This window comes from Pinus tabuliformis, chromosome Q, assembly GCF_031772625.1.
Source record: "Pinus tabuliformis cultivar Carrire ecotype Pingquan chromosome Q, CPIR1, whole genome shotgun sequence".
Lineage (NCBI taxonomy): Eukaryota > Viridiplantae > Streptophyta > Pinopsida > Pinales > Pinaceae > Pinus > Pinus tabuliformis.
In genome coordinates this window covers 251925926-251938854 of record NC_142296.1, presented here as the reverse complement: position 1 = coordinate 251938854, position 12929 = coordinate 251925926, and positions in this window count along the sequence as shown.

The window sequence follows — 12929 nt, the reverse complement described above, 5'->3', positions numbered from 1 at the left end:
TTGCCGCCACAAATGGATCTCCTCCCTCAGGAGAGCCTACTTTTTAGACAAAGGGAGCGAGAAGCTGATTATCTCACTCACATAACTTTGACAAAAGAACTTTATCCTAGAACAACCCTCTCTTCCTTCTTTCAGACGGGGTACAGACTAGTCCCATTCTTCTGCGGAAATTAACTTTATACCCAATGTTTCCTCTGCCCAAGGCAGGCCAGGGTGCATGCCCCCTGGGTCCCAGTTACATCTTTCCGAATCACTCGCATTCATCGGGAAGTAGAACCGGGGTGGAGGCATTCCTTGAGTGAATAAACCGTTAAGGGAAGGTATTTGACTATTTGCGATGCGTGATCCTGGAAATGAAAGTTGGTCTACGAGCTTGACCATTCTTCCTTCGTGCGGAAAACACATAACTCTGAAGAGTGAGGACACTATCGCCTCCATGCAATATATATAGTCTCGTCCAAGGAGTAAGTTATACACCAAGGGTCCCTGGACGACCATGACGTTCATATGAACTGTCTTCCCCTTTAATGTAACGGGAACATTGGGGAGAATCCCTAACGGGCGACTGGTTCATTTATCAAAACCTGATAGATTTCTCATCTCAGGTAAAAGCGCCGGGGAACCCAGTGCTTTCCAAGCAATAGAGGAAAGGATACTCACAGATGCCCCTTCATCAATGATAGTTCCAGCCATCACCATTCTGTAGATTTGGACGATGATTCTGAATGGGATACTGGCTGGTAACCGGGGTCTGCCTAGTTGATTCCAATCAAAGGACATAACCAGGTTGCTTGGTGGTGGGACCGAATACACGGCCGGATACGACCCTGACGATGTTCCTTCCTGCGATAAAGGAATGGGCACGTTGCCTTGATGCTCATCAGAGTCTGTGTTGATGAAAAGAATCTGGATGGTGTCATCCTTGTTCTCTTCAGTGAGGGTGTCATTTGAAGATGAATCTTCAACGACGGTGTCATTTGAGGATGAAACCTCTGAAGGAAGAACCGGGTCAACTGCCGTTTCGACCTTTAGACTTTCGTCTGGTCTGGATTCAGTAGGTTCATTCTCAATGACCGACACTTCAGCTGACCACTTGATCGGGCCGGCTGGATTTTCAACTATCGAGGGACTCGGCATGAGTTTTTGGTATCCAGGAGGAAGTCGTAACGGTGAAACCGGACGATCTTCCAAAACTCTCTTCGCCTCATCTAAGAATGGACAACGGTGGATGGCGTGATCGCCTTCACACAGTCTGCAGGGTGATCTTGGTCTCCCTCTTTGTCCTTCACTCTCGCTAGTTGACGGAATGCAATCAACATGTCTATCAGAGGTTGACGCTACCGGATTGTGCAACCTGGGGGACCAGTCCCTTAATATCCGGGGAATACAAGGACAGTCACGGTGGAAGTGGGTCCCTTTGCAAATGACACATGGCGATTTAGGCCTGGTCGGTGCAGTGTGTGGATTTTTGTCAGATGTCTTTTGCTTGCCCCCAGTCGCCTTCGCCTTAGGCTCCTTCTGCTTCTTTTCTTTCTTCTTCTTCTCCTTCTTCTCCATGGGAGGCTGACTTTTGCCGGCTCTACCTTGCGAAGATGAAGGATCAGAGGAATAGTTGTAAGAAGTGGAAGGCTGGTGGGTACTTCTAGACTGGTCTGACTGTTGATTCGACTGCTCAGGATTAGTGGTGATCTGAACTACATTAGTTGAAAAGAGCCATACAGGTAGGCCAATTGTCAATCCTGGAAGTGACAATGTGGCCATATGAGGCGCACCAACATCTCCCCAAGAGGAGAAGGGATTGGGACTTCCGCCAAGGTGACTTCCTTGGTTGGTGGGCTCCATACTTTTCAACTGAAAGATCAACGTGGGAATAACAGGTGATTATGTTCCGATTAAAATAAATTTTATTAACGACGCTTTAGACACAACTCTGCTTTTTCATGTTTTAAGAGTCGAGAAAAAGCTAAAGATGACTCTAGTCTCCTTCGATGTTTTAACGAGCCCAAAGTGACAAATGCTCGGATGGACTTTTTCAGTTATAGAGTTTGAAAAAGGCCAAAAGAAACTTCTCTGGAGTTCTAGGCAGAGGGTGTGCCAAACTTTTAGCGAAACCACAGAATACATTTTACGGTACGGGTGGTCGATCTTCGTGAATGCTGTGTTCACTGCATCGCGATCAATAGGGCGGCCGACACAGCTTCCTATGGATAAAGGCTTTATTCCTATAGGGGTCTCCCAATATATACGCGACGGTACGTGGGAGCACAAGTCCGTATTAGTGCCACCGACTCTCAGGAGGAATCACCCACCTTCGTAGAGATCGACAGTCACTATGTTTAACGACGCCGGAACACGTCTCTACCTAGACGTCTATGTATTTGCGTTATGTTACAAAGCGTTTTTATGTAAATTGAATTTATTTTAATGTTGATCTTGTTTAGCAGTTTGCCTTTAAGGATCACCACGAGATGTATGTAACAAATTCCTGAATGCAGTCTAAGATGAGAAGCAAACTCTTCAATCTTTCAACTTTGAAAATCTTAACTACTGAGGGAGAAGAAAGGAAAATCTTTTCACACAGATCATAGAGCACACACTAATGCAATTTTTTCCTAAATCAGCATGCAAACAGTCAAATGCAAAATGCACAATGCATGTATTTTCTTTTCCCTTTCTTAATGTTGATGTATTACAAAAAGAAAGTTGTTATATAACTTTGATTTCGATTTCAAGCGAAAGTAAACAAGCTAGTCCAAAATCAAAAGACACCTTAAGATTTACTTGTTTAAACACTGGAAATGCATGAAATCAAACCATAATGACGAAAGTAAAAAGACTAATCAGCTATGGACAACAAACAAGCTAACTCTTTAGACCAGCAAAATGCCTAACACAGGTTCAGATCTAAGAGGCCAAAGCAAGACTAGTTCACTTTCGTTATGGGAAATTGTAAATGATGTAAGAAATACAAAAGAACAAGTACAATTTCGTTATATAACAGAGGCGGAATGATGGCAAGTAAGGTTGGTTTCAGAACAGGTACAAGACTGGTAACTGGCTGCAAAATCTATAGTGAAAACAGGCAAGAAAAAGGGAGGAAACCCCAAATGCACAAGGAAAAATTGGGCCAACGCAGGTGCTACACAGCCAGTCTGGCTCTCAGCGCAGGTAGCCCCTTCGGGACCTGCGTTGCAAAGCAGGTAGCCTGTGTACTACCTGCTTTGGAAAACGAAAGTTGCGTTTTCACAGTTTCCGGGTCACAATTTTCTCAAAAATTCAGAGTTTTTGCTCAAATCAGAAGCTATCAGTCAAGCACACACTAAGGGATGACAAGGAAGATGAAAAGCTATCACTAAGAGCTTACAAGGATCCTTGTAGATCAGCTCTTCAAATCATGAACATGCTCAGAAATGAGCTAGAGTAGCTGCCCTCTACTTCGCTTTTGATATAGTCAAAAGCTTTTCGATTTGGTACTCTTTTGTTCAGGAAATGAATAGCAAAATAATACAAACAATCAAACAGATACGATCCCCAGCGGAGTCGCCAGTTTGTTGTAGGGAAAAGTATCCGACTCGGATGACCCTATCCCACTCTAAGGGTGATAGTACCTCAGCAACAACTGTAAAGAAAACTACTTAAGGTTTACTTCTTTATGAAAGCAAGAGAGAATGAAGAAATGCACTAACCGTTGCCTTGCGCTTAATGTTGAATCCAAACTCTTCTCTTAGCTGCTTGCTCCCAGCTCCTTGCTCTTTTGCTGGCCCAGCTACAATGAGATCCTGCAAAATAACAAAGAAAGGAACTACAAGAAGCATGCAATCATAACTGATTCAAGGATTAGCATAAATCAAATATACAATTATCACAACACATCATTGAAACAAGTGCATATAGAAGAACCTCAATAGCTTTTATTAATGGAAGAAGTAAAGTTCTGAGAGTATTACAACCATTGAAGGCCCCAATCCAGCAACACCTCCCAGCAGAAAGAATTTCTCCTCTTCACCCCCTTCAAGCAATCACCCAATAGTTCTATAATGAAACCAACAGCATATCATTACTTTGTACAAAATTCCAGCCTCCTGAGCTCATAGGAGAGAGCTCAATATATAGATGAATTGAGAAAGGATGAGTCAGCTTGCAACTGATGTGTAGCTGCCTTGTGTCCTCTCTCTCTTCAGTTGATCTTCAGTTCTTGAGTCCACTTGGAGAACCTTGCTTCCACTTGGAGAAACAGAGCCTCTGACTCATCACAAGGCGAAATCCCTGATCCAAGTGTCATTTTTGGAAGATTCCAGAGCAATGACTCAGTGTGCCACTTGTCCCATCTCGCTCAGCGCAGGTGGCCTTTGTTCTACCTGCTTTGCAACGCAGGTACACCATGGAGGAGTTGAGTTTCAGCGCAGAAGCCTAGTGGAGCACCTACTTTGATTTCAGGATTGCTTGTTTTTGAGTGTTTTCAGGTGGAGAACTGATCTCAGAGCTGTTGGTTTGCTGACCTTGTTCCTCTAGGGGTAGGAACATCATGTTTAGGGACTTTGGATCCCTTGGATTATTGACAATTCATGCCTGATGCTGTAAGGCACAAAATTGTCTATAACACCACCCGCTAGAAGAAAGGATCCATCGTTCTACAAAGGAATTCCTATAAGATCATGCATAGAAATTCCTACAGGAACAGTGTACAGGATACTGTCTACAGGATTAGTCTACAGGATACACAGAGGCAGTCTACATGAGAGGCAGATAAGAGTTCAAGAGGGTATATCATGGGAATTGTCCACTACCACCATTCTAAAGGGGTCGGCTCTATCATTCCATCCCCATTTACAGGAAAATGAACCAAAAATACTCTAAAATCTAGTGAATTTAGCAACTGTGAGAGGTGAATTACATACACAATCAACTCTATTTTCCTCTTGAATTTAAAATTTTGTGTCAAATATCTCATTTTCTCCTCAAGCCTCACAAGAAATATGAGAAGAGGGTTTAATAGGAGAGATCCCACAAACACTGTGAGGATACAAAACACCCCCAAGTGCTTGAAATCTTTACAAGACACAACTGGATGGGATTTTTCAAAAAATTCACAGGGTATGACGGTGAGGTGGCTCAAGAAATCGCTCATTCTCTCACTCCACACAACAGAATCCATGCCACTGTTTTAGTTAGAGGCCTCACTATAGATATCACCCCAGAGCTCATCAGTAGGGTCACACACTTCCCCTAGGAATTCCATGGAGAAAAGAAGGCAAAGGAGACAGTCAGGTGGCAAAAAGGAAATTATTTTTAGAAGGTGAAGAACCCATAGAAGATAAAAATGGAGTAGGAAGGGATAGTCTTCCAAACCCATGGAGTGAGGTAGGTTACAAAATCATCAAATATATCTGATGTGAGGGTAGATATAGTGTTGTTTATGGCTACCATTTCAAGATCCTTGAAGAAACAAGATTCAGGGTAGAAACACCAGTTCACCAAAGACTCAACATACCCTATTTCTTGATGCAATCACGCATAGACTCCAACAACAAAGTAAAGAAAGGGAATTACTAACAATTGGCTCACAATGGGTTGATTAGGATCCTCATTGAGGATTCCCTCCAAAACCTCAGAATCCCTATAACATGGTAAGCCTTCAGAGACTTGCTAGTAGAGGATGACATCAAAACCCTCACTTATGATGTTAGTCCTTCTATCAGTGAGGAGGAGGCAAAATAGGAAGAAGAAGATACTGAGTTAGATAAGGATGACGTGGATGGAGAATAAGATAACATAGAGGAACATGATGAAGTAGAAGAAGAAGAGGGAGAAGAGAAGGATGATGATGATGAAACAGAGGAGGAAACTAAGGAAGAAACTGATGGATATGAGGAAGAACCACAAGAGGAAGAAGATAGGAAAAAAAAAGAGGAAGAAGGCATTGAAATAGAAAGGGAAGAACACAAGGAGGATTCACCTAGGGTGTCTCCAGAGGCCAGTAAGAGGGAGGCAGCAATTTCCCTCATTGCTCTCAGCACCCTAGTCAAGAAAAAAGGAAAAAGGAGGCAAACCCTACTCTATTTCATAATAAGAAAGAGCACAAGAATCAAACAAGGGAAGCCACAAATATAAAAAAAAAAAAAAAAAAAATCCTATTAATATTGAAGATTCCCCTACACCAAGAGACAAAATCCCTTCTCCTAAGTCACCAATCACTTATCTAGGGAGGCCTAGTACCAGATCAACTTCCTCAAAGGGTAATGCCATCCTATAGGATCCACAACAAAACCTACAAGAAGCAAAAACAGTCCTACAAGATACTCTACAAAAACTACAGGAAGCATAGAAATTGGAAAGAAAGGTAGGGGAGCAACAAGAAACAAAGGAAGAAGACCCAGAGATAAAGGAACCAAGCCCCCAACCTAAGCTGGACTCCTACTACTGGTTTAATTAAGGAGGGAGGGCAATACCTCAAAATTTTTCCATCCCATTGTTTTTCGAACTTGAGAAGGGGAAGGCCAGAACCCATCGATGGATGCAAATTGCCAAGTCAAAAAGGGTGGAAGGCATTGGACACATGGAATAGAAGTTCATAGAAATGAGTAAAGAGCTAAGTGGCTTAAGGGATAGAGAAGAAATAATGAGAGATCAACTTTAGAGGGAAAATGCATGGCTGAGGGGATAACTACAGGAAAGGGAGAACCAACTAACATGTCTGCCCAACCTCTCCTTGGAGGCCATCTAGTGTATGATTCTAGCTAAATCCTATGCCCTTTACCTCAAATAACAATGGCTCTAGTTTCATATTAAAACACTACCACAAAGGGGCACCATGCCATTTGAGGACTACAGGCAGTTTATTCATCTTTGTGATCAATGTACACTAGAGGATAGGGCCAAATTGGCTTAGTTTTGTTTGCACAACATGGCCCTCCTAGACATGAATTCTTGGGATCCTAATGACAAGTTAGGAGATCTACAATTAATGGCTTTGGCATCATGGATGAACCATGAGGAGTCAAGGGTTGTAGAGATGAAAAGAATATTGGCCAGAGAGAAAAATGAACCTCTTTTCATCAGAGCTGAACAATTAAATCCCATGGCCCTAATCAGCACCCATAATTTGATTACAAATGATCCTCAACTGGCACCTAGATATATTGCTACCTAAGAGCAAGAAATTTCATATTTTGAGGATAGGTTTAGGCTACTAGGATATGATACTATACATGCCTACCTAAGGAGATGGAACACATTGCCACACAACTTGAATATCAGATAATATCACTCCCCTCAAAGGTTGAGAGACGCACTCAACAAGACACATATGTATAAGCAATCAATGGAAAGGTTGAAGGTCAATTGGACAGGCCTAAAACTCAGTCCACCACTACTCCTAGGGATGCTAGAAGGGAGAAAAGAAGAAGAGGAAAAGAGGCAGTGGGAAGAAGTATCAAAGTAGGTAGGATTATATGAACAAGAAGAAGAGGCCACAACAGAGGCATGGGATGTTAGACAGGCTACCAGAGCCATGAAAGACATGGACATTGACTAAGTTGCCTAGAGGATGAGAAACACTTTTAGTTGGGGGGTTATCACGAGCCTCATCATCGGGTAATTATGGGCCTTAATTCACCTCCTAGCTTAGTCAAACCAACTATTCTTACAACTTATTGCATACTTTTGATTATATTTTTTTTTATGAGATGAGTTAAAGTTGGATATTTTGCTTTGTGGTCTAATGTGCATTAAATGCAGGATTAAAGGATAAGAACAAGGAATTTTTGCAAAGTTTTTGGTCAAAAATCAAATTGGACAAGGGAGAGGAATTATAGGAGGTAAATCCTCCTCATTTACTACCCCTCCATTCAAATATTCCTCCATCAGCTCGGAGTGCAAACAACAAATCATGAGGACTAGAATGCATTCAAGAAAGTGAAAGAAAAAGCATCAATTTATCTCGAGTTTGGGAGCTGATCCTCACTAATTTTAAGGAAGTCGTTGGAGACTTCAGATGTATAAGTAGAAAGGCCTAGGACCTCATTAGGATTCAGATTTTTTATTGTAAAACTCTACTCTATCTTCGAGCTGCAAGGCTTGTGATAGTTTTTGACTTAGTCCATTATTTCGATAATAAGAATGAGTTTTGTTTTGAGCAAACACTGAGTTAACTCAGAGGGCTAAAGCTCTTGGGTTATGGCCCAACCATAGTATCTAAGGCTCCTCTTTATTGTACGTGTATGCTAGCATAGATTCATAGTTTAATTGTTCATTTTCTTAAGTAGTTGCATTACATTACAATAGTGTAGATTAGATTGGTTGTATGTTAGTTTGCTTCCATTTTTGCCTTATTTCAATTAGCAAGTTAGCGAGGAGAAAAATATCACCATAATGTTGTCAGCAGGTGTCTCGGCCTCACCTCCTCCCTTTGGGAACATGACTTGAGGAAGAGACCCTTCAGCACCCCCAAAAACACAAATTTTTAGTTCTTTCATGAGAGTTGGAGTTTGTTGTCTTGATCCAGTATTTGGTTCATTTCATTGTCATATTTTTCCATTCCTATATTTTTGAAATAAGATCTCACTCATGCTTTCATTTCTTTAGGCACTTTCTTCATGCATAATATAGGAAATTGATTCATGCTTTTCTAGTTTATGAAGATGTATCTTATTGCATAGTTCTTGGGAGACACACATGTTTTAAGAACATTAGGTAATTCAGGAGGAGATTCAGACTTCATCACCAACAGCCACCTTCCACCTCATCCACCTTAACCATCTCTTTTTCCACCATCACCCTCACTAGTTTTTTTTGTCATTTTTCATTAAAATCACCCTAGATACATTGAACGAATCTAGCCATCTCTTCTCTTGGATATTGAGTCTTGCGTGTTCCTAGACCTTCTAACTCCCCATCCCACTCATCACACACCTTTTTCGATCTTCCCAACACCTCCAACACCTCACAATTAGCTCTCGATTGTACCCTGTAGGTTTCTTGTAATTCCTACAGGATCATCCTGTAGGTTTCTATTACATCTTGTAGGTTTTCCTGAAATGACCTGTTTTGAGGTTGAATTGATGGGGAACCTCTAGAAAGTAAAACACTTCCTCCTAGGAGCCTTCCACACCATCCAACCACTCCATAGACCTTCTATCCATCCCCAACCACCTTCCATCCACCTATCACATCCACAAGAACAATTAAATTGCATGCTTGATTTTACCTAAAAAATGAAAAAAGTGAAAACATATTTAGTTTAGTTTTCTTGCTTATATTTTAGTATGGTTTGATGCTTTTTACTTATGTATCTTAGATAGTAGCACTAGGTTAGTGTTGATTTAGAAGTTCTACTTAGCATAGCTATTTAAATCGTTAATTAGGATATGGTGTGATTTAGCATTACATGTTGTTTTCCTCATTACTGCAGTAGAGTAGCTCTCTTAGAATAGATTTCCTCTTCTTCCATCAAAGAATAAAGCTACTTCTGACTCTATAGAAGCCTATCTTGGAACCCCTGGGGTCTCTTTCCAGATGAATGGTGACGATAGGAAGGACCTTCACTTTTACTTGTACACATAGCACTGTCACCTCCAAGTTTGTACGAACCCTGTGTTGATAAGTAAAGCTAGTAGCACAGGAGTTGCAGCATCCTTGCTGCAATACTAGCGCTCATCACAACACATATATACTTTATTTTGTGTTTCATTCATATATATAATTATATGTTCTTTGCAGTTGCTACACCCTCATAGCACTCCCTCTACCTCCATAGATGCATTACCATTGTTGTTTCCAATTTTGTTGCATTGGAAGTTTCTTGTAGATTTGGTGTGTATATGCATATTAGTTGCTTATTGCAATGCATATTCAAGTATGGATGCTTGTGTTGGAAATAATACTGAGAGGAGGGGTGAATCAGTATTATTAGATCAGTAATTTAATTTTCAAAATTGATTTATATACACTACTTCAGCACAGAGAACTAGCGTGTATACGCAACTGTACTTAATGCAACCAGCGTATATGCCGAGATCTTTTGATTTACCCAAATTATCATATATTGAACTTTAATCAGTATATCAAGAATTAATTAGATAGTGCAGTAGAAATAGAATAAAGCATCACACATAATAAACACACATGAACACCAAGATATAAGGTGGAAACCCAATGTGGGTGAAAATCACCTGCTGCTGTCATCTCTGTCTTCTTTTAATAATAAGAAAATTCTATTTACAATTTGTACTGGTGCAATCTTATACCAGTACGTAGGCTTCTACTGCAGAAGGCTACAACCTTCTCTCGTTCTCCAGCTTCTACTGGAAGGGAGCTACAACCCCCTAGCTCTTGTACTAGCCATTATGTTTTCTTAGTACGTAGGTGATGACCTATAGAAGGCTACAACATTCTCTTTTTCTTCCAAGGACCATGTTTCATAAATTTTTAGATTAGATCCATCAACAACATCATAAGTGTAATTCAATCATCAAATATATTTGCATCAACCAATCACCTTTTGAACCAACCACAATCGAATCAATCAATCACTTTGACAACCCATCAATTTGATCATTCAGAATACTGTCACCATAATACAGTAACCAGAACCCAGAACATAACCTAGAACTCTGCAATTGTAAACAACAATAACTAAAACATATTTTATAAGGTATACACTACTTTCATGTGACGAACCTGCGTGTATACACACTCTCCTCAAAGCCAACCAACCTATACATCTAAAAATATCAATTCATAATTCTGCAGCTATACCAGACTTTAGTTATACCTATATCATATCATTTACAGAATAATATATGCGTCAGTATTCAGATCTATAATATTCATGAGAAAAACCACATAATGATAGTTCATTTTATGCCTTAAGATCCTGATCCATCATTAGATCTAGTCTCTCATCATCCGCTAAGGTTCATCCTTGATTCAAATCCATCAATGCACCATAACCCATTAACCTGCTTACTATATCTCACAGTTCATCATATATTCGATACTTGCACACTTTGGCCTATTGATCTTCTCCTCCTTTTATAGTTTTAGGCCTTTCTCAATACCATGGACCAAAACCACTTAGGACCAATACCTTAGACCTAATACCTAGGGTCAATACCTGGGACCAGATACCTTGGATCAATACCATGGATCAAAATACCATGGAACGAATATTTCAGACCAAAAATTTAGTTTTCCAAGGTATACACGCTTTTCCTTCCATGAAAGTGCGTGTGTACGTATAAGCGACTTGCATACAGTGAACATGCACGTATATGTGGCTTGGTCAATGATGATCCTACATCTACCTCTATTTCTTCATTCTATGAAGACTAATATACTATACTGTGATATTTCATCTGAGTGAGTTTCCTTTTGAACTGATTCCTTGAAGCTGCCCTGCATTTCATCACATCTATACTATTGTCATGCATTCTTTCACATCTGATATCTCTTATGTAGATTCATCTAGTTAACATGAGTGAGTTGTTCTGCTACAAGTGGGTTGCCATTAGGTACAATACATACATCATAATTCCAACAATCTCCCCCTTTGGACTTGATGGCAACAACAACCACACCAAGTCATTCTCCCCCTTTGACATCAAGGGCAAAGGGTCTCCCCCTGAGTACATGCTGAATTCTCTGATATGTTGAAGTGTGCCGATTGAGCTCCTATGACCGAGTCCATGCTCCCCCTGAGCATAGGTAAAGTCTACAAAAAGATGTTCTAAAAGAATACCACGACTCTATACATACATCACAAATGACCTTTCTATCACCAATGATTGATACATACATCCATCTCCCAACCAAGTGAGGATATACCAATTGTTTATACATGTCAAAACAAGAAACATTACATCATCCATCCCATGCAGAGTGGGTTACAAATGATGTCTTTTCATGACCTTTACATGACATATATAACGTAGACCAAATATCTTAAACAAGACCATGATAGAAACAACTATCATATGATTTGCACCATCAGCAACATCTGTCAATAAACATCCAGACCAATATATGTTCGTCATTAGTTCCCAAACTATCATCAACCACGTTCTCCCCTGTACCTGTTCCACCTGTTCACTGTCAGATCTGTTCATTGCATATGTCAGTAAGAGATATCAAAGAATCATCATCAATCAGATATTCATAAAGTTATCAACAACTTTATGAGGACCAATATATTTCCACATGTTATCAGCAGAGTGAAACCATCATAAAATAGAGCAGATAATTGACTGAACCATAGCAGACCCCTTTTTTTTGAGTTTGGCCCACTGCTTTCCTTCAAACGAACAGATACATGACTGTGCCCATAGAAACCTGCGTATGTACGCAACTATTCTTTATGAAACTTGTGTTTAGCCACCTTTCTTTGAAGAAAAATAGGATTTAATAGTAGGATGATCTAGCAACTACTCCTAGATTTTGTCTGACATATTCAAATGTCTCTCTGGGCAGTGGTTTAGTGAATATATCAACAACCTGTTATTTGGAGGGAACATACTCCAGTTTGACCTTTTGTCCAAGCAATTGTTCATGTAGAAAATGATATTTGATGGGTATGTGCTTGGTATTGGAGTGCATGACCAGATTCTTTGAAATATTGATGGAACTGGTATTATCACATAGAATGGAGTAGGTGGAGTACATGTGATCTGAGTGTCTTGCAAGGTTTGCATCATCCAAAGTAGTTGTGTGCAGTAAGATACAACAGCCACGTATTCTGCTTCAGTTGTAGATAACACAATTGAACTTTGTTTCTTGCTGAACCAAGACACTAACCTGGAACTCATATAGAATGCACCACCACTAGTGCTTTTTCTATCATCAACACTTCCTGCCCAATCTGCATCTATATATGCATGAAGTGTAAGATCGGTATCTCTAGGATACCATAAACCAAAGTTTTGTGTTCCTTCAAT